We start from the raw sequence: 21,031 nt of genomic DNA, 5'->3' as shown, positions 1-21,031 counted from the left end.
GCCAATTTTGGCCAGCGCCAACCGCTGTCCGTTGCGGAGCCGTCCAAACTTCAAGGGGGCGTGTCGGTAGGGTAGCAAAGGCGGGATGGGGGCGGGGCGGGGGTATGGTCACGAGATGGCCGGCTTTGCCCGATAATTGAAAAAAGAAAGCCGACCCTGACGAGCATTTCGCCGGCTTCACTTGGTCCCTTTTTTTTCAGGACCAAGCTTCAAAAAGGTGCCCCAACTGACCAAATGACCACTGGAGGGAATCACGGATGACCTCCCCTTACTCCCCCAGTGATCACCAACCTCCTCCCACCCCCCCCCCAAAAAATATATATTTTTTCCAGCCTCTATGCCAACCTCAAATGTCATACCCAGCTCCCTGATAGCAGTATGCAGGTCCATGGAGAAGTTTTTTGTGGATGCAGTGCACTTCAGGCAGGTGGACCCAGGCCCAACCCCCCCCTACCTGTTACACTTGTGATGGTAAATGGGAGCCCTCCAAATCCCCCCAAAACCCACTGTACCCACATGTAGGTGCGCCCCTTCACCCGTAAGGGCTATGGTAATGGTGTAGAGTTGTGGGGAGTGGGTTTTGGGGGGGATTTGGGGGGTTCAGCACACAAGGTAAGGGAGCTATGCACCTGGGAGCAATTTCTGAAGTCCACTGCAGTGCCCCCTAGGGTGCCCCGTTGGTGTCTTGGCATGTCAGGGGGACCAGTGCACTACAAATGCTGGCCCCTCCCACGACCAAATGCCTTGGATTTGGCCGGGTTTGAGATGGCTGGCATCGGTTTCCATTATTGGCGAAAACCAATGCCGGCCATCTCAAACCCGGCCATCTCTGACATTTGGCCGGCCCCAACCGTATTTTTGAAATGAAAGATGGCCGGCCATCTTTTTTCGATAATATGGTTTGGGACTGCTCCTTGCGGCGCCGGCCATATAGTTAGCCGCCCATATAGATGGCCAGCGCCGTTCGATTATGCCCCTCATTGTCAGAATAGCACCAAAACAGGCACCCACCCGCAACAGTAATTTCACTGTGTCCTCTGCACTCCTTCCATAGTTCTGTCTACCCACCTACCTCTCTTTCACATCAGTCTCTAAAGTGCTCTGTGCTCCTCGTCTCCAGCTCTGTACCATGTTCAATGACATCTGTGGGTTGCCTGCCAATGCCATTCCTCACCATCTGTTTCCTGGGTCTTCACATGTGGGACTATGTATATGAATGCTGCAAAACAAAAGTGGGTTATTTTGACCAACACACTTCCTCCCCTTTTGCTATGCAGGTGATGACACCAGTCAGACGCAGAAGCTGGTCTTAGTGGCCACCAGCCCCAGCATACTGAAAGGCAGATACAGCAGGAAACCAGGCACACAAACAAAGGTAACGGGGCACTGAACAACTCTCAACTTTCTCTCCAAACAACTATTCCTCTATGCCTCTAACTTGCCCCTTGCGGAGACGTCCATAAATGGATGTCCTTGTGCTCAGGACGTCTTTTCGTCTCTGTTTCAGTCAGGGGCGTATCTGCGTGGGGCCTCAGGGGCCTGGGCCCCCGCAGATTTTGCCCTGGACCCCCCTACCGCCATCAACCCTCCCCCGCTGCCGTTCTTACTTTTGCTGGCGGGGGACCCCAACCCTCGCCAGCCGAGGTCTGCTTCCACCTGCCGCTGCCGTAAAAACTTCTTCTTCAGCCGGCGGGGGACCCCAAACCCCCGCCAGCCGCCCCGCGGTGTTTAAAATTCATCTTCGGCCTCCGTGGCCGTGCTGCTGTGATAGGCGCTGTTGAAATCCACTTCGGAGTCTGACGTCGCAGCACGTACAACGTACAACGACGTCAGACTCCGAAGTGGATTTCAACAGCGCCTATCACAGCAGCACGGCCATGGAGGCCGAAGATGAATTTTAAACACCGCGGGGCGGCTGGCGGGGGTTTGGGGTCCCCCGCCGGCTGAAGAAGAAGTTTTTACGGCAGCGGCAGGTGGAAGCAGACCTCGGCTGGCGGGGGTTGGGGTCCCCCGCCAGCAAAAGTAAGAACGGCAGCGGGGGAGGGTTGGCGGCGGGAGGGGGGGTGGAGAGAGTCATTGGTGGCGGTGGGGGCTCGGCGGTGGGGGCTCGGCGGCGGCGGCGACGGCGGCGGGGGGGGGGGGGCTCTGGCTCTGGCCCCCCCTACCGCCGGAGTCCAGATACGCCCCTGGTTTCAGTTCTTGGATTTGGACTTCTTTCTTTTACAAGGACGTCCATGTGCCTTTTAAGTCATTTTTTGGACATCCTTCTCTTTCGAAAATGAGCCTGATGGCCAGTTATCCCCGAATATTCAAGTCATATCTGGCTATTCTAAGTGGCCATGTTGGGCTGCTTAAATAGCTGGTATATCTTTAGGCGGTTTAAAGATAACTGCCATCTTTGAATATGAACTTAGCTGGGTAACTTTAAACCAGCTAAAAATAAAATGGATATTCAATGCCGGTCACTGGAAACGGCCCGGTATTGAATATATGGGCTTTCCACTAACCACGGGAGTTAGCCGGGTTCTCTCCCACAGTCTGAATATTGGTCCCAGTGGGTTCCTGTTGAGTTTTGGAAGGCTCACAGTTTCCACAAGTGTAACAGATAGGGGGGAGGTATGGGCCTGGATCCACCTGTCTACTGTCACGGCACCAACCACTAGACTTCTCTGGGGACCTACATGCTGTTCTATGGACCTGGCTATGACCTCCCTGCCCATCTTCAAGTCCTTACTCAAAGCCCATCTCTTCTCCCTTGCTTTTGGCGCCTAACCACCTTCCCCATTCATGATACCTACACTGACTACATAGCTTGTTACCTTTAGATTGTAAGCTCTCTTGAGCAGGGACTGTCCTTCCCCATGTTTTAACTTGTACAGCGCTGCGTAACCCTTGTAGCGCTATAGAAATGCTAAGTAGTAGTAGTAGTAGTAGCTATACATCTGAGGTTGTCATAGAGGCTGGTAAGTACTATTTTTATTCATATTTGTTTTTTGGGGGGTAGGAGGGGATCAGTGACCATCCGTGATCCCCTCCAATACTCATCTGGTCATGTTAAGGCACCTTTGTGCCTTATTCTTCTAAAAATAAGTCTAGACCAAAACATTGATGTTTTAGCCCTAGACATTTTCACTTTGTTCCATTATGGCTATTAGGAAAGCCCTAAGCCTGCCCTCATCTCATCCCTGACACACCGCCTTGTGATTTTGCATGCATTGCAGATGAAGTGCCTAAATAAACTAAACGACGCACCCTACGAAAGGGCAACAATAGCAGAGGTTCAGCTCCTAACGAAGCCAATGCGAAACAGGAGCTCGCTGTAGAGTGAACCTTCAAGATAAAGTCATAAAAAAGATAAGTGCTAATGTTGCTCATAAAAGTAAATTGCTTTGCGAGTTAGCAATAAATAGAGGAAGTTTGACTAATGAGGATGCCCGCCTGTAACCGCACCGGTAGATGAAAAAACCAGCGGCGGAGCGGTGCAGTTCAAGGGAAAGTGAATTTGCACCAGGTATCTGAAGTCTTTTGCCTCTTAACAAACAACTGTGTGAAATTGTATAGTTTGCGTTAGAGACACTAAATAAACATCTGCAAAATAGCTTCTGAAAATACCAATTTGGACACTTTGAGAAGAAAGACGTCCAAATGCTGTTTAATGACACTTTTTTTTGGACATTTTTCTCTTTTGAAAATGAGCCCCTAAGGGAGTGACCTCTCCTAATCCCTGGAGTACTGTTTACTTGAAGCCTGCCCTAATCTCACCTAAAATATGCCCGGACCATGCCCCATTGCCATTTGCACATTCTTCAGTTATAGACATGCATATCATTGCTTTGTAAAAATCAAAACCTTATGTTTAGGCACATTAATCTATATGTTGCTATTCTACAACATTTGATGCCCACTTTGACCCGCTGATATTTCACTACTACTACTACAAATCGTAACCAGTGCATAAACATCCATTTCTCCATGTATTTTAGAACAGGTTCTATGTCGGCAGATCCTGTTCTAAGATACTGTCAAAGCCTGGATGTCTCAGTTCTGATTTGAATGTCCTTTATAAAATGTTGCTTATAATATTATTTTAAAATGATACCTATAATGTTATTTTGGGCAGCAGATGATGTCTCTGTTGTTGATGGTTTTCTTTTAAGTTTTATGTTGTTTTTTCAATGACATAATTTTAATGACTGTGCCTTACATAATGGCTGTTGTTTATTACGTGTGTTTTGTTATTTTCCACCCAGAACAGCGGATGGACAAGTTTTTAAAATCCTTAAATAAATAATTTCTAATCTTATATAGCTCTGGAAAGTATCATAACACAGAGGACCCTTTTACCAAGCTGCGGCAAAAGGGAGCCGGCGCTGGCATTGGCATGTGTTTTACATGCGCGCCGAGGCCCCCTTTTACCACAGCTGGTTAAAGGGAAGTCTCGCTTTCTGACAAGAAATGGCTGGGCGGCAAGTAAAGCACTTGCTGCGCTGCCATTTCGGGGGGAGCCCTTACCGCCACCTATTCAGGTGGCGGTAAGGGCTCCCAAATTAACCCGGCGGTAAATGGGCCCAGGTACACTCCAGCACTAAAAAAATAAATAAATTGTTGTAACCCTGGAAATGATGGCACACTAGGGGTGTGACTACCGCTGGCCTGCTGTACTTCCTGTATAGCGAGCGGTAAGCCCACGTTGGGCTTACTGCCGCTTAGTAAAAGGAGCCCAAAAAGCAGTAGATATACAGTGTAAATCGAGAAGACAATAAAATATTACTGTCGGTACATACTACAACTTTAAAAGGGACAACACTGCCATAAAGCAGAATAAGCAGTTATTAGAATGTTCTAATATGTATGACAATCTGGATCTAATTTGTTTTACTTATTTTTTTCTCCAGTGTAACTGTGTATTGCTGTTAAGTGGCAATCTTCATCTGTCATTCGATAAACAGCAAATTTATAATTAAGGGTCTCTGTCAAACACAAAGCAAGATTAGCTTTCTCTAGGAGAATCAAATATATTTTTTAATGCCTTAGCGAACACTTCCATCTTCAGTGTGTGTACCTTCCAGAAAATTAATCCGTCAGCATCAGTAACCAGAAATGAGATCTTCTTTTTCTAGTATAAATTTCATAAAATAATTAGGTCATGGTTTCAGATGTTGATATTTGTTCTATCATAATTCACGGCTGATAGTTTAATTGAATTTTCATATTTATGAAGCAGATGCTATAAGCCTCCTCCTACACCAGTGTGCTTGCTGTTAGTCATGCAAATTTATAATAACGTCTCCTCTTATGGTGCTCATCTTCACATTTATCTGAATTTGCAATTGTCTCAATTCATTGTGAACAGCAACACCAGCCCTGCAATTTATATATGCAATTAGAGATGTGGGATTTTTAAAAAAATTCGAAATGAAGAAAATAATGGAACTAGCCAATTTCTGCCTGCTTTCGGAATGCTTTGAAATAATCAGGTTTATTGCTGGCTATCTATACAGTTTTCTCAACTTGAAACTCTGTATATTTGAACTTGCAAATGTACAAGGAAATGTTAGGGGTCTATGCTCACATGACCCGTCAATATAATTAATGTAGTGGTGTCCAGGTGAAATCTTGTGTAGAAAGGAAGTTTATGGGGCTACAGAAAGTTTTATTTTGTTTGGGTCGGGAGGGGTGGAGAAGGCTGTGACCATCTCTTCTTGCTCACTACTTACGACACAGACCCAGTTCACCAGGGCAACTTGGGCCAAAAGTTAATTTACTGGGTGAGAGTAGTTTTAAGATCACAAATTCATCTGCTAATTCACAAGAAAAGTCTCAGATGCTTTCTCTCGCGTGACTGTCATTGGGTGATAATCCTTCTTTGGGATTCTCTTTTCCTCAAGTGTCTCTTCTCTCTTGAATTTGTTTTCCTGTCTCTGTATCTCTGGAAGGAATGAGTTCATTGCACTTGTTATGTTATGTTACAGCGGGACTTATATTCAGTCTTTTCATCTAAAGTTCAAGGTCAGATTACAACAAAAGAAGCCAGATCAAAAATCCAGGAATTACAGTATTAATAATAAAATGAAATAGTTAATACAAATAAGCCATAACTGACACCCCCCCCCCCCCCCAGGGAGTCTTTTACAAAGCGGCAGTAAGCCCAATGCAGGTTTACGACTCTTTTTAATCTGGAACTACTGCCGGCCCAACGCAACCGCTGGCGGTAGATCTAGCTGGAGTGCCTACCATTTCTGGTGCTCTGGAATTTTCTTTTTCTGTATCGCGGTGCTAACCTGGTAGTAATTGGGCATCGCCGTGCACTGCCCACTTAATGCTGGGTTACCGTGAGAGCCCTTACTACCACCTCAATGGGGGGTGGTAAGTGCTCCCCGCGTTCCTAGGGGCACTGATACCCGGGGCGGATCGCCGATGCACCACGCCCCCCCGGGTGCAGCGCCCCCCCGGCGAAAGGACACCCCCCACCCCGGCGAAAGAACCCCCTCCCCCCGGGTGCACGCCGCTGGGGAGGGTGCCGCGCGCTGGTCAGCGTCGTTCGTTTCCATGCTCCCTCTGCCCCGGAACAGGTTACTTCCTGTTCCGGGGCAGAGGGAGCATGGAAACAAACGACACTGACCGGCATACGGCACCCCCCTGGCGGCGTGCACCCAGGGCGGACCGCCCCCATCGCCCCCCCTTGGCACACCACTGCCCGCCGCATGGCCATGTGGTAAGGTTATCCCTACCGTGTGGTCATTTTTGGGGGCATTTTACCTACTGCGGTAAAAACGGCCTTGGCACGCAGGAAAAACTACCCTTCCGCTACTGCAGGGCCCTTTTTCCCAGATTAGTGTTTTAGAACAGCAAATCAACAGAAGGTTACAGTAATCAAATTGTGACAGTACCAGAGATTGAACCAGGATCCTAAATGTATCCCAGTTAAAAAGCGGATTTTAATTTCCTAAGGGGTCCTTTTACTAAGGTGCGCTGAAAAATGGCTTGTGGTAGTGTAGGTGCGGGTTTTGGGTGCGTGCCGATCCATTTTTCAGCACGCCTGTAAAAAAGGCTTAAAAATTTTTTTTTTTGCCGAAAATGGATGTGTGGCAAAATCAAAATTGTTGCGCTTCCATTTTGGGTCTGCGACCTTACCGCCAGCCTTTGACCGAGTGGTAAAGTCTCACGTGGTAACTGGGCATTAATGACCTATGTGCATCAAATGCCACTTGGCGTGCGTCCGATACCTGCATCCGAAAATAATTGTACGTATCGGTCGCGCACAAAAATGAAATTACCGCAAGAGCCACGCAGTAGCTGGGTGGTAACTCCATTTTGGCTTAGTAAAAGGATTTTTCATCATAGAAGAGACATGATGTTGCATAGATAACAAGTTATGTAGCTCCACCCCTAAAATTGTTTTTATTTTAAATCCAATCAAAATGAATTAGAACCAATACATTTTTTTTATATCTAATATCACTAGTGTCTCTTATCCAGAGAAATTTATTTTTCTCTTCAGTGCATTAGGATCCAAAATTCTATCTGTTCAATACAAAATTGAATTTGAAATAAACTCCCTTCCCAAATTGGTAAACAGGTTAAAATACAGTAATATCATCAGCATATATAAAATGTAAAAAAAATCCAAACGATCTAATAAATTATCTAAAGATTGCATCAATAAATTTAAAATTACCGGTGAAAGAGGGGAGCCCTGTGGTAAACCACAAGGCGCCCTCCATTTATCAGAAAAAGTTCCATCCTGCTTAACCACATATCTTCGATATTTAGGAAAACCCAACCATTTCAATACTTTGCCTTGAATACCACAGTGATTGAGATATCATGACCAAACTTTTCTATCAACTAAGTCAAAGGCACATGAAAGATCAAACTACATTATAGCTCTCCCAGTACTGGTCTTTTTCCTCTTCTGTTGGATTATTTCTACACAGACTGTTCACAATGGAATCTTGTCCCCACAGTACCTTCTCCTGTAGTTAAGCTCCTGTTTGGTGCTTCTCTGTCCTTCATTGGCTTATAGCTCAGGGCTCCTCAGGTAATTCCTCTTTTCTGTGGTCTAGCAGAGGGGTGGGCAAAATCTCTAATTTCCACATATGTTTCAGGAAAGGGCAATAAGGAAAACTCAAGGGAGGCTTCACGCATGACATAAATAAAATGAGGCCTAAGACAGAGCTTTAAGGAAATGCATCTTGCCTCTAGCAAATCCAAAGAAATGTTAAGGGGTATCTGGCTTGTATAAGGCCAGGTAGAACCATTGTAGCTATTCCTGCAGGGGATGCTGTAGTAAAATGGTTTACACCTCCTCACTACACTAAGATAGTATGGTCAGGCTACGAGGAGCAGTGGCTCCTAGGCTGCCTGACACCTGGGGCGGATCGCCGATGCGCCCCCCGGAAGCAGCGCAATCCCCCCACCGGCGAAATTACACCCTCTCCCCAGGTGCATTTTTACTTGCTGGGTGGAGGGGGGGGGGGGGGGTGCCGCGCGCCTGTTGGCCGAGTCCGCTCGTTCCCTCCCTGCTGCTCCCTCTGCCCGGAACAGGAAGTAACCTGTTCCGCGCAGAGGGAACGAGCGGACTCGGCCAACAGGCACGCGGCACCCCCCCAGCGGCGTGCACCCGGGGCGGACCACCACCACCCCCCCCCCCCTTGGTATGCCACTGACGATGAGTATACTTGGCTAGTGAGGCATCTGACAGCTTAAAGCTGTCTCCAAAGATTTGCAGTTTTGTTGAAACACTAAGGTGGACATTTGCTGTTAGTGGGGTCCTTTTATGAAGCTGCAGAAAAAGGGGGCCTGCGTTGGCATTGGCATGTGTTTTTAACTCACACCGAGGCGTCAGTTGAAGGCACATTTGATGTGTCTGGCTTTTTAATGCTACTGCTGGTCAAGTATAAGATTGTGCTTTGGATAGTCTGGTTGCCTGAACTATGGTGTGGGTTAAAAATTGAACTCTTTTGAAATTCTATTGTTTTCTATGCTTTATGTATTTTTTATGTGTATATTGTACATCGCCCTAGATAAAGGTGGGTTATAAATAATAAATCTAAATCTATGTGTACATAAACACATACATATATATACACTAGCAGGGCTTTTTTTGAGGGGGTACTTGGGGGTACTGAGTACCGGCACCTTTTCCACTGTCTGCTAAACTTGACCCATGGTTCTCGTATTTTAATGAAACAGCTCAGGTTCTACATACAAATTCTGCCTTGTCATAGATTCTATGACTGGTTGCAGGGGTCCTGGCTATTGTGGGGTGAGTCCCTCAATGATCACTCCACCCCTGAAGGGTGGCCTGGCATTTGAGTACTGGCACCTTTTATGCTAGACAAAATGCACTGTACACTAGTATTCTAAACATTTAGGCATGCAGTGAGTGCACAAAATGTTAGCACCTAGGTCCAGATTCAGTAAATGGTACCCATAATTAGGCACCGTTAAGATCTATATAGTGCACCTAGAGATCCACGCCAAAATTCCAGGCGGATTCTATAACAATGTGTGTAAGTTAATTAGCTTAACAAGCAAGTTAGCTTGGGGGGGGTCTTTTACTTAGGTATTTAGCGCGCGCTAAACGTTAGAGACGCCAATGTATTCCTATGGTCGCGCATGTCTAAAAACATAAGCGTAACAAGCAATGAGCACTAATTGGCAATAATTAGAATTTATGCGCACGACTCACTAAGTGCATTCTGTAATGCATTGCGCCTAATTTTTAACGCATGCAGACAGAAAGGGACATGGGTATAGGCAGAGAAATGGATGTTTCATGGGCATTCTGAGATTTATACGAGTAGTGCAAAAATCTACATGCCGGGATTTACACCATGTTTTCATTGGTGTAAATGGATGCATTTCAATTTAGCATATTCTATATACTGTGCCTAAATCTAGGTGCTGCTTATAGAATACACTTGAGTGAAAATGTTTTCTGTGTGAATATTTTAGGTACCATAGGGCCACTGAGAGACATAGCTGGGCCTGGTGCAGAACCGGACCGCCGCAAGCCGCCCCCTCACCAGCACCACCCTCCCACTCACACTGCCGCTCCTGCCCATCTGCCTCTTACTTTTCTGTCTTTGCCTCCAAGGGGGAGGGGCCTGGACCTGCACCCCACCCACCCAGCGCCGACAAGCTACTTCCTGCATGCCTGCTCCCATGGTCTCTCCTTTCCTGCTCCTGTCCGTGCCAGGAGTGAGGACCTAGATGATTACATTATCGTGATATCTCGCTAATGCAATCATCCATGTCCTGGGTGGCACGCAGGAGCAGGGGAGGACAGACCAGGAAGCAAGCAGCAAGAGGGGCTTGGGCCCTCCCTTGGAGTCCGGGCCCAGGGAATTTTGCCCCCTGCCCCCCCTCGGTAGCCATGATATAGAATCCCCCCCTTAAGAGCTAATTCTATAAAGGTCACTTAGCACCAAGCAATGAATTGTGATTAGTGCGGATTCCTATGCGCAGATTTGTGTGTGAGGACTTACACTTTCTGAAACCTGGTCTAAATTCTCACGCTCTACTGTTGGCAGCTGGGCATGTAAAGCTAAATATTCTATAACATTGTGCCAAATTTCTAGGAACATCTCCTCCTTTTCAGTTGTGTACTGTGAAATTTAGGCATGCATATTATAGGACAGTGCGTAGGGCTGATTTGTGCATAGCTCCTACTCACTGCCAATTAACCCCAATAATTTATTCTTAGCACCTAATTGACTAGTTTACACACACATCTGGAATCCAGGGGTTTAATGTATAGAACTGCCTTTTAAACACATAGTACGTGTATTAACTATATGGACAGTCGCTAGAAATGCTCAGAGCAGTTAACGCAGAGGCTTTGCAGTTACTGCTTACTAATTTGGGCAATTACCATGCAGTAATTGTAAAACTTGACCACACTTTACTAAAAGGGCATCTTAATATTATTTTATTCTTTGCCTTTCCTCAGGGCCGTGCCAAGGGTCTCTGGCGCCCCCCTGCAGACTACCAGTTGGCGCCCCCCCCAGACTACCAGTTGGCGCCCCCCCCCCCGCACCTGCCTGGCTCCAAGGCAGCGATTCCCCTCTCTCCCCTGCCCTCCCGCTCCCATGTAGGAACTACCCGCCCTCTTCCCCCCCCCCAAGATCCCGTTCCTCTTTTTTTTCTTTTAAATTTACCTTCCTCCGGCAGCGCAGCGTCAGTGAAGGAGGCGGCGCTCCCAGTCCCGACGTCTCTAGCCTTCCCTTGTTCGCTGCTCACTGCCCCGCCTTCTTCTGACGTCACGTCAGAAGAAGGCGGGGCAGTGAGCAGCGAACAAGGGGAAGGCTAGAGACGTCGGGACTGGGAGCGCCGCCTCCTTCACTGACGCTGCGCTGCCGGATGAAGGTAAATTTAAAAGAAAAAAAAAAGGAACGGGATCTTGGGGGGGAGAAGAAGGCGGGCAGTTCCTACATGGGAGCGGGAAGGCAGGGTAAGCACGCAGCGGCGGCGCCCCCCAGAGGATAGCGCCCCCCTGCGGCGCTTACCCCGCTTACCGCATCGGCACGGCCCTGCCTTTCCTTGTGATTGAAACATGTAGAAAAAGGCAGAGAGGATCATGAATCTGCATGTCTGCAATCCTTAAAATCTTCATGGTGCTCTGTCCCAAAAAAATGTCATTTAAATTCTTACTCACAGTGTCTTCTTCCGTAGGCAGTACTTTAGGGAATAACCTGACATGGCAGGCAAATGATCTGATTTCTAAAATAGCATCCTGCTTACCTGCCAGTGAGCATCGGATGCTGGTAATTGCTGAATTTGGATTAATGTAAATATGTTGCATTTTTTTTCACAGTCACTAATGTTGAGCATGACCTGTCGAATGAGTGTCTAACTAGTCCTGTAGATGATAAAATGCAATTATGATTGAGGTCCGGCTATTCTGTAGTTTGTAATAGATACATTCAGAAGTGTGGCAGGTGAGTTAAAGAATGAATCCTAAGACACAGATTGAAGTTCAGTGCTTTACTGGATCATTAAATAATGAAGCAGTTCATTTTATTCTAATTTCTCTCTGAGAAAATTGGTTGGGGGTGTTCTGTCCCTTAGCACAAGGCAGAAATTTAATAATTTGTATTGTGCAATTAGAGCAATTAGCATATTTGCAGTCTGAGCCAGATTTAAATGTTAGGTATCCCCAGGCACAAGAGTAGACAGAGGATAGTGCCCTGTGGAGCAACTAGTAGAGTTAGTGGGATCGGGGGGGGGGGGGGGGGGGGGAGATACAGTTGAACCCCTCTGAAGAGCAGCCTATGTATCAGCCCTTTAAAGGTTGGGCAGGAGCAACTAGAGTGGTGGGGATCAGGGGGGGGGGGAGATCAGTGAACCCCTCTGAAGACGCATCTATTGTATCAGCCCTTTACAGGTTGGGCAAGGAGCAACTAGTAGATTGGTGGGGGATCAGGGGTGGGGGGAGATACAGTGAACCCCCTCTGAGACGCATCCTATTGTATCAGCCCTTTAAAGGTTGGGCAAGGAGCAACTAGTAGATTGGTGGGGATCAGGGTGGGGGGGAGATACAGTGAACCCCTCTGAAGACGCATCCTATTGTATCAGCCCTTTAAAGGTTGGGCAAGGAGCAACTAGTAGATTGGTGGGGATCAGGTTGGGGGGGAGATACAGTGAACCCCTCTGAAGACGCATCCTATTGTATCAGCCCTTTAAAGGTTGGGCAAGGAGCAACTAGTAGATTGGTGGGGATCAGGGGGGGGGGGAGATTCAGTGAACCCCTCTGAAGACGCATCCTATTGTATCAGCCCTTTAAAGGTTGGGCAAGGAGCAACTAGTAGATTGGTGGGGATCAGGGTGGGGGGGGAGATACAGTGAACCCCTCTGAAGACGCATCCTATTGTATCAGCCCTTTAAAGGTTGGGCAAGGAGCAACTAGTAGATTGGTGGGGATCAGGGTGGGGGGAGATACAGTGAACCCCTCTGAAGACGCATCCTATTGTATCAGCCCTTTAAAGGTTGGGCAAGGAGCAACTAGTAGATTGGTGGGGATCGGGGGGGGGGGGAGATACAGTGAACCCCTCTGAAGACGCATCCTATTGTATCAGCCCTTTAAAGGTTGGGCAAGGAGCACTAGTAGATTGTGGGGATCAGGGTGGAGGGGAGATACGTGAACCCCTCTGAAGAGCATCCTATTGTATCAGCCCTTTAATAGGTTGGCAGGCTGGTAGTGATTCTAATGCTACCAGCCTATAAGCACTGTGGCCCCGAGAAACTGGGATTGATGGGACCCCACCACTCAAAGTACCACTGGAATAGAGGTGGAAGCTCTTTCAGCCCAACCCTTCTGTGCAGTTGCTTACTTATTTTGTTCATACAGTGTTCCACTGGCTGAAAGTAGACAAAAACTTTGTAGTAAGAAAGTCGCGAATACCACGGACCTTAGGCAGGAAAGAATCATCGAAACCTTGGCCAAAGTCGGCCGTGGAGCGGAAAGATTAAGCGACTAACTGATTGAATGACAAACGGACTGAGTGCGGCATTAAGATAAGTGCTGGTTTTCTATGCCGTATAACTAAGGTTTTTTTTTTTGCCTATGATGACAGTGAGAACTCCATATAATTAAAAGCCTGAGAGCTAGATTAAGGAGTCTGTTGAGGCTTTTCCTCAGAGAAAAGTAAAAAAAAAACAAAAAAGAATAAAAGAATACTTAGGTATTTAGTGTTCAGTTCAAGTAAATTAGGATTGGTTAGAGATTGTACTTTACGTAATTTGATCCTAAGGAACGCGTGCAAATTGAGTAGGTGAAAGTAGACAATGACTTCTAATTACCCTACTTCATTGATTCTCAACCCAGTTCTCAGGACACACCTAGCTAGTCAAGTTTTCAAACTATCCACGATGAATATGCATGAGATAAATTTGCATGCCCTGCTCCATTGTGGAGATCCTTAAAACCTGACCGGCTGGGTGAGTGTCAAGGATTGAGTTGAGAACCCTTGCCCTGCTTCTGCATAACACTTAAACTTCTTGGGCCCAATATTCAGAAGCACTATGAATAGTGCCTGGGTGGTGTCTGGGCAGAACTGAGGCAGAATTCACATCTATCCAATTAGTGGTGATATTCAGTCCACCAACCAGATAAGACAGCCTTTTTGCTGTCCAAATTTTATTCGGATAGTTATCAGTGTTTTCCAGTTATAATTGAAAATTGCAAATGCTATTTATAAAGGTGCTCTTTTACAGAGCAACTGTAAGCCCAATGCAGGGTTACTACTCACTATTCCAGAACTACCACCGGGCCAACACAGCTGCTGGCGGTAGTCCTGCCCAGAGTGCGCGACATTTCTGGGGGGGAAAAAGAAAACCCCTGGAAATGGCTTATGCAGTGATAACCCGGTGGTAATCGGGCATCACCACGCGCTGCCCGGTTACTGCCGGGTTAGCGTGGGAGCCCTTGAGGGGCATAATCGAACGGCGTTGGCAAAATAGCTGGCCGGCCAACTATGTGCCCGGCGCCGTAAAGGGGCGGAGCCAACCGTATTATCGAAAAATATGGCCGACCATCTTTTCCTTCGATAATACGGTTGCGCCAGCTAAATCTCAACATATGTTGAGATCGCCGGGTGTAGAGATGGCTGGCTTTGCTTTTTTGGCCATAATGGAAACCGGGCCTGGCCATCTCAAACCCGGTGAAATGCAAGCCTTTTGGTCGTGGGAGGAGCCAGCATTTGTAGTGCACTGGTCCCCCTCACATGCCAGGACACCAACCAAGCACCCTAGGGGGCACTGCAGTGGACTTCATAAATTGCTCCCAGGTACATAGCTCCCTTTCCTTGTGTGCTGAGCCCCCCAAATCCCCCCCAAAACCCACTCCCAACAACTGTATACCACTACCATAGCCCTAAGGGGTGAAGGGAGGCACCTACATGTGGGTACAGTGGGTTTTAGGGGGGTTTGGAGGGCTCAACATATACCACCACAAGTGTAACAATTAGGGGGGGATGGGCCTGGGTCCACCTGCCTGAAGTGCACTGCACCCACTAAAAGTGCTCCATGGACTTGCATACTGCTGTCATGGAGCTTGGTATGACATTTGAGGCTGGCAAAAAAATGCTTTATTTTAATTTTTTTTGGGTGGGAGGGGGTTGGTGACCACTGGGGGAGTAAGGGGAGGTGATCCCCGATTCCCTCCGGTAGTCATCCGGTCAATTGGGGCACTTTTTTCAGACTTGGTCCTAAAAATAAATGGACCAAGTGCAGCCGGCGAAATGCTCATTAGAGCCGGCCATCTTTTTTCCATTATCAGGGGGAAGCCGGCCATCTCGTAACCACGCCCCTGCCCCGCTCTCACCCTTCCTTCTGTACCTTGCCTTGAAGTTTGGCCGGCTCTGTGACAGAAAGCAGTTGGCGCCGGCCAAAATCGGCTTTCGATAATACCGATTTGGCTAGGTTCAGGAGATCACCGGCCATCTCCTGATTTGTGTCGGAAGATGGCTGGCGATCTCTTTCGAAAATGAGCTGGCTTGTCATCTCAACGGGTGGTGGTAAGGGCTCCCTGCGGCATGGCCATGCAGTAAGAGTTCTCACCATGTGGCCATTTGTTTTGGGCTTTTACCGGCTGTGGATAAAATGGCCCTGGCATGCAGGAAAAACGGCCCCTGCCACTCCTGCAGGGCCCTTTTTACCCCAGCTTAGTAAAAGGACCCTAGAGGCACTTAGGTGCTTAGGCTTCCATTATAAAATACCCCAAATGCAGTGGCAATGTCACAGTGCTTAAACCTAATTAATAAAATCAAGACCTGAAAAATCTCATGGCTGCTTATACTTATTTGACTGCTTGACCCCTAGTGGTAGTAGCGTGAATCTACCACTAGGGTCAGATGGAGCCATTCTGAATCTAGGCCCTAGTGGAGAAGGAGCAACTGAGAATTCTCCTGCTCTTAGACCACTAGGGACCCCTGATAAGAGCTGGGGGGAGGGGGTAGGATTGTGGGGTTGGAGGGAGCATTTTTGCTGGAGGGTGATCAGGGGGGTCTTGCTGTCACAGGAGAGGGACAGTTGGTGGGCTTTTGCTGCTGGGGGAACAATCAGGGGATCTTACTGTTGAAGAGGGGATTGTGTGATGGGTGCTTATTTCTGTTGGGATGGGTTGTCAAAGGGTTGGCGGGTGGTGTGCCTGGCACAGGAGGGTATTGGTCGATTGGGGGATATATGGATGACAAGAACAGTGATTTTATAAAGCTACCTCCCTGTACAAATGGGGGTGAGCAGGATGCTCTTTCTCCCAATGTTCAAATTTCAAATGTTGTTGTTTCTGCTAGGCTAAAGATTCTTTACCGCCTTTCCAGTCATCTCTGGCATGTATTCTGCTGCCACTGACAGACTCAATTCACTCCCTGGGAGTGATTTTTAATTCTAAACTCAGTTTCTCTAAACACATCTCACTCATGATCTCTAGCATGTGGTTTTCAGCTCTAAGGAAAATCCAGTCTCTGAGACCATACCTAGATATTAGGCTTTAAATACCCTCATTTCCGCATTGATCCTCGATGAATTAGACTACTGTAACTCCTTGTTAGTAGGTCTCCCTTCTTACAACCTTCATCGATTGCAGCTTGTTCAAAATACTGTCATGAAGGTCCTCTATAATGCTTTTCTATTTGAACAGCACTGGCTGTTAGTTACAGGATTTGTTATGATACATTTATCGACCCACAATGCTTGGCAGCCAACTTGTCTGGCTTCTCTTCTAACTCCATACAGGCCTTTTCTTTCACTCAGATCTTCTAGGACTATCTCTTAATAGTGCCTGTTATAGCACGTGCGTGTCTTGAAACTTTACATGAAATAGCTTTTGACTGTAATTCAAGACTGCCTTGAAAACTTGACTTTTCAGACAGGGCTTTTGAGTCTTTTATTAGATAATACATGAATTTACCTGTCTTCTTACTTACTCTGTTTCCTTTCCCTCTCACCTTTTTTTCTCTCCTGTCTCATTGTGTTCAATCAGTTTGTACCAGCTCCCTTCCCACATGGTTATCCCCCCCTTTGTTATGTCTATTGTTTCAGTGCTGTGGTCTAAGCAGCTTATGTATTCCCTTTTTGTAAACCACCTTGATATCGCCAGATCATTTGGCGCTATTGAGATAGACATGGGGAAGCCACTGCTTGACCTGGGATTGGTAGCATGGAATATTGCTGCTCCTTGACATTCCAGAATCTTGCTACTCTTTGGGGTTCTGGAATGTTGCTACTTATTGGGTTTCTGTCAGGTACTTGTGACCTGGATTGGCCACTGTTGGAAGCAGGGTACTGGGCTAGGTAGGCCATTGGTCTGACCCAGTGTGGCTATTCTAAAAAAAATGCTCGAATAAATAAATAGATTACTATCATGGTGCAAACATTTACATCTGCCAAAGGCTAGTGAAAATGCATGCGCCCAACTGATGTCAATTAGGTATGCAAATGCAGGTATGCTATAACTTCATGCTTGATTTCTGGGAATATCTTAATCTGCTCATGCCCCTCCCATGTCCATGCCCCCTTTTGAGTAGCGCGCGCTATGAAATTTAGGTGTGCATGTTATAGAATAGGGCAGAAGATCTGCACGTAACTCTTAATTACAGCCATTTAAGAGCTAGTTAACTCCAATAATTGATAGTTAGAGCCCTAGTATGAGATCATTTTCAAAGAGACAAAACAGGATAAATATGTGTTTATTTCCATTACAGAAATATTCTCTTAGACCTGTGTTTTCACAGCTCAACCCTAGATGCAAACCATTCCTGTATCGGTTTCTGAAGAGCCACAGTGAATGTATGTGAGTGAGATAGTTTTGCACATACTCCCTCAAATTCTATATATGGTGCCTAAAATAAATCAGCGCAGAACTAAGCGTATTCTATAAGATTTAGGCGTGATGTATAGAATCACTTAGAATACGCTTAGTCGATACCGTAGCGCCTAAATCTACACGTACCCATTTACACCAATAAAAATCTGGTGTAAATCTGTGTGCGTAGATTTAGGCACAACGACCCGCATTCTGTAATTACACATGGAAATTTTGGAACACCCACGAAACGCCCGTAAATACGCCTATAAACACACCCCTTTTAAGCTACGCGTGTTTAGTTTGAACTGCACACTTTACAATTTAGGTGCAGTTCTTTACAGAATACGCTTAGCAATTTCCACGTCTAATTGTGATACTTGCCAATTAATGCTCATTATTGCTTGTTTAATGCTGTTAAAAACGCTGATTACCTTGTTACACCAATTTAAGCTACACATGTATCTCTGTGCGGAATCTAGGCGCCATATATAGGATCTGGCCCACTGGGTCTCCAGATTTCTTGACTACCAGCTGGGTGTACCTAAAGGGTTGGGAACCACTCTGTTAGACCATCAGCAAACCAGTTTGTGACCATCAACATCCAGAGATGAAAACCTTTGTGTTAATGTAAACTGCTTCTTTTCCTGTACAGTGTGAGTATTGGTGCGTACTGGTTTGAGTGCACATGCAGATTTCTATTTAGGAACTGAGATGAGATGCTGCAAAGCTCTAATCCCATCCACCTTCACAATTAGAATTATAATTCCGTGCTGGTACTTCAGTATTACTGAGTTAACCTATAAATGAAAATAGCCGTATTGGGAAAAGTACAATAGTCTTAAAGTGGAAGGCACCATAAATCTAATGCTTTATTTTTGAGCACCTCATGTCTCAGTTTACCTGCCTGTATACTTATTATAGTTTTTAATTGCTCTCTGCTGTACAATTTGAAATTATATTTTTCATTTTGCTTTAGTATAAGTGTTATTTGGTGTGCTAACGTGCCTTGTGCTTTCATGCACTTGTGGTTCACTCTAATGCATTTAACATTCCAGGTTAGACACTTTCATTTAGGAAAAAAAGGGATATAGCACTCCAGGGGAGCATCTCCTTTCTATGTAAAGATATTTTGTTTGTAGCTACACTTGTGGGGGGTTTGTTGACATCTTGGTTCAGAGGGAAGAAACTGGACTGGTGCCATAAGGGGGAATATGATGCTTCTGAAGGAAAATTAGACATAATTTACTGGAATCTGTACAAGATATAGTTAGTCACACTTACATTTTGTGTAGCCACATATGTCACTAAGGGGTCCTTTTACTAAGGTGCACTGAAAAATGGGATGGCGGTAGTTTAGGTGCGGGTTTTGGGTACGCACAGAATCATTTTTTTCAGCACACCTGTAAAAAAAATGCCTTTTTAAATTTTTGCCGAAAATGGATGTGCATCAAAATGAAAATTGCCGCTCATCCATTTTGGGTCTGCAACCTTAGCGATAAAGTCTCACACGGTAAATGGATGGTAATGACCTATACGCACCAAATGCCACTTGGCACGCGTCCGAGACACGCAGCTGAAAATAAAAAATTATTTTTTGGCCGCGCGTATCGGATGCTCACTGAACATGAAATTACCGCAACAACCACACAGTAGCCAGGTGGTAACTCCATTTTGGCGCACATTGGGCGATCATAGAGTATTACGCGGCTTAGTAAAAGGGCCCCTCAAGGTTTGGATAGAACCGCTGAATAAATACATTGGTCCATCATGTTCAGTCTTCTACGAAGTGTCTTAGATATTCACAGTTGTTTGTGCTTTTCATGTCTCTGCATCTGCAGGAATTGTAATAGAATCTATTCAAATCCTTTCCTATTTTCAACTCTTCAGTGGAAGATTCCTCTGTGTATCCAATGGTAGATCATTCCAAATTCCTATCATCAAGCCTGCAAGGCATGTTTCTCTTCAGTCAGCATGCACCTTCTCTTATGTGGCTCCACAGCTGTGGAATTCATTACCAAATGATGTTAGACATGAATCTTCTCAGGCCAATTTAAGACAGCCTTAAAAACGTGGCTTTTTTTCTCGGGCATATTCACTAGGTTGACGGTCTGTCAAACGATATCTGTTGTGCAATGTGAACTGGTCAGTGGAGGAAGGTGCATAGAGCAGTGCCACAGGGAACCGTACTGGGACCAATGCTATTTAATATATTTATAAATGATCTGGAAATGGGAGTGATGAGCGAGTGCACCAGTGCCACCTTACACTAGTTACACTAGCATTCTATACATGTTCTTATAAAATAGGCTCAGTCCGTGTAATGTGTGTGCCCAGCTATAGAATTGCCTCATTTGGGTCCGATATTTAAAGGATTTATACTCCAAACATAAAGGGGCCCTTTTATGAAGCTGGGGTAAGCATTAATGCGTGCTCACTGCAGGTCAAAAAGCACTGTCTACGCAGGGCGTGCTCAGATGTCCTGTGGTGGTTTTGGGATCAGCACACGCTTCCCACATGCTAAAAAAATGGAATTTTATTTTTTAGCGCTGGGGGAGGAGAGTAGGTGTGTTCTTTGCTAATCAGATAGTGCAGCTACATCGTCAGATGCTAACTGATTAGCGCAGTGAGCCCTTACCACCTAGAAAATAGGTGTCGGTAAGGGTTCACACATTAATGGCTATGTGCTAATTAATGTGTGGCTTCAGTACACGGGAAAGACCTGCGCTGGCCACTTTTAGCACAGCTTAGTAAAAGAGCTCCTACATTGGTCTTTTTGAAAATTTACTCAAAATTTCACTAAATTTAGAAGCATGGAAAGTAGGCGGCAGCAGGAGCAGATTTAGGGTGGGGAAAATAGGAACCTAGCACTAGGCTCATAAATTAGGTTCATAAAACTAGGCCGGTGGTTCTGAACCTAGTCCTCCGGACACACCCAGCCAGTCAAGTTTACAGAGACGCCAAGTTTCCTAGTTCCAGGCTGGAAATTTTGGGCCAGTCCTGGATTTCTGACCATTTCATTCTGGTGCATTATGGGACTTGCAGCACTGATTTTAATGGACAGGGTCAGGCAGTACGAATCCACACTGCTTTGGGATGTAAATTTAAAACCAGGACTGGCCAAAATGTCTCCAGCCTGGAACTTGGATAACTTGGCATTGCTGAATTTTCAGGATACCCACAATAAATATGCATGAAATAGATTTGCATGCAAATTGATCT

This window comes from Microcaecilia unicolor, chromosome 4, assembly GCF_901765095.1.
Source record: "Microcaecilia unicolor chromosome 4, aMicUni1.1, whole genome shotgun sequence".
NCBI classification, from domain to species: Eukaryota; Metazoa; Chordata; class Amphibia; order Gymnophiona; family Siphonopidae; genus Microcaecilia; species Microcaecilia unicolor.
The sequence above is the reverse complement of the archived record's forward strand: the minus strand, read 5'-3'. Positions refer to the sequence as shown.